The sequence below is a fragment of the Triticum aestivum genome, chromosome 1A (genome assembly GCF_018294505.1).
Source record: "Triticum aestivum cultivar Chinese Spring chromosome 1A, IWGSC CS RefSeq v2.1, whole genome shotgun sequence".
Classification (NCBI taxonomy): Eukaryota; Viridiplantae; Streptophyta; class Magnoliopsida; order Poales; family Poaceae; genus Triticum; species Triticum aestivum.
Genome location: NC_057794.1, coordinates 328,138,810 through 328,140,466, shown reverse-complemented (window position 1 = coordinate 328,140,466; position 1,657 = coordinate 328,138,810).

The window sequence follows — 1,657 nt, the reverse complement described above, 5'->3', positions numbered from 1 at the left end:
GGAGTTTTCCCTTCCGCCACCGTCGTGACCTGCCTCGCGATGAGTAGCGCGCCGCCCGCTCCGGACGCCGGCGCCAGCATGGGTGCCAGGGGGCTCCGAGCCCTGGCCCCAGCCCTGCAACGGGTACGGTGGCCGGACAAGTTCAATCCAACGATGTCGCCGCGCTACAGCGGCGTCCGCTGGCCTTCTTGCCGGCGTACGAGGAGGCCATCCTTGAAGCTGGAGGTGATGATAGGGTCATGGCCAACTGGCTCCCCATGGCCCTCACCGGCGCTCCGCGTGCATGGCTGCTCCACCTGCCGGCAGCCTCCGTGGACTCTTGGGAAGAGCTCCGCAGCCTCTTCCTCGCCCACCACGCTACACCAACACCCCCGGTCGTCGCAGCCCTCCTGGGCGGCTCACAGGCGCCGCCTATAAGTCACCACGTCAAGCCGTTCATCCGTCGGGTCAGCGCCGCTTCCACGCACCAGGGGGCTCTCCCGGACCGGGTGGCGCCCAAGGCCGGCCTGACCTTCAGCTCGGAGGACCACCCCTCCAACTCGGCCTGCTCGGGTGCGCTCCCCATGCTGTGCACCCCCACCATCTGCCTGGTGGCCGTCACCAGAACTCTCATCAATGGCGGTGCGGGCCTCAGCGTGCTCTCGGTTGAGGCCTTCAACCTCCTCTGCATACCCCTGGAACGGCTGCAACCCAGCCGGCCCTTCTCAGGCGTTGGGGGCAGATCATCCAGCTCCTTGGGACAGATCCAGCTCCAAGTAACCTTCGGCACCTACAACAACTTCCGCACGGAGCTGGTCGACTTCGACATGGCCCCCATCGGCCTCCCCTACAATGCCATCCTCGGCTACCCAGCGCTGGCCCAGTTCATGGCCGCGACGCACCCGGCGTACAACCTCATGAAGATGGCCGGGAGCAGTGGTGTCCTCACCGTCCATGGGGACACCGGAGACGCGCTGCGAGTGCTCAAGCTCGCCTTCAAGACGGCGGCGTCGGCACAGCCCGCCGACTCGGAGACCCCCGAGCCCAAGGGGCTGCACCCGCCAGGAAGAAACAGTTGTTCACCCAAGACAAGGCAGAAACCAAGCAGATACCCGTCGATGAGGACGGGTCCACCAATGCCACTTTCACCATAGGCGCCAACCTCGAGCCCGAGCAGGAGGAGGCCCTAGTCAGGTTCCTGCGTGCATACAAGAAGGTATTCGCTGGGAGCCTGACCAGTTGGCGGGGATCCCTAGGAGCGTAATCGAGCATCACCTCAATGTGTGCCCCAACGTGCGCCCTGTGAAGCAGAAGGAAAGGTGGCAGTCCACAGAAAAGCAGGCCTTCATCGTCCAAGAGACCCGCAAACTTGAAGCCGCTGGGGTCATTCGCGAGGTCCGATACCCGAATTGGTTGGCCAACCCTGTCATTGTGCCAAAGAAGGGAGGGAAGGAGCGCATATGTGTCGACTTCACCAACCGCAACAAGGCATGCCCGCAAGATCCGTTCCCACTCCCCCGCATCGACCAGATCATCGATTCCACCGCAGAATGCGACCTGCTATGCTTCTTGGATGCCTTCTCTGGGTATCACCAGATCAAGATGGTGGTAGAAGACGTCGAAAAGACAGCCTTCCTAACCCCGTGTGGGGTGTACTGCTACACATGCATGCCATTCG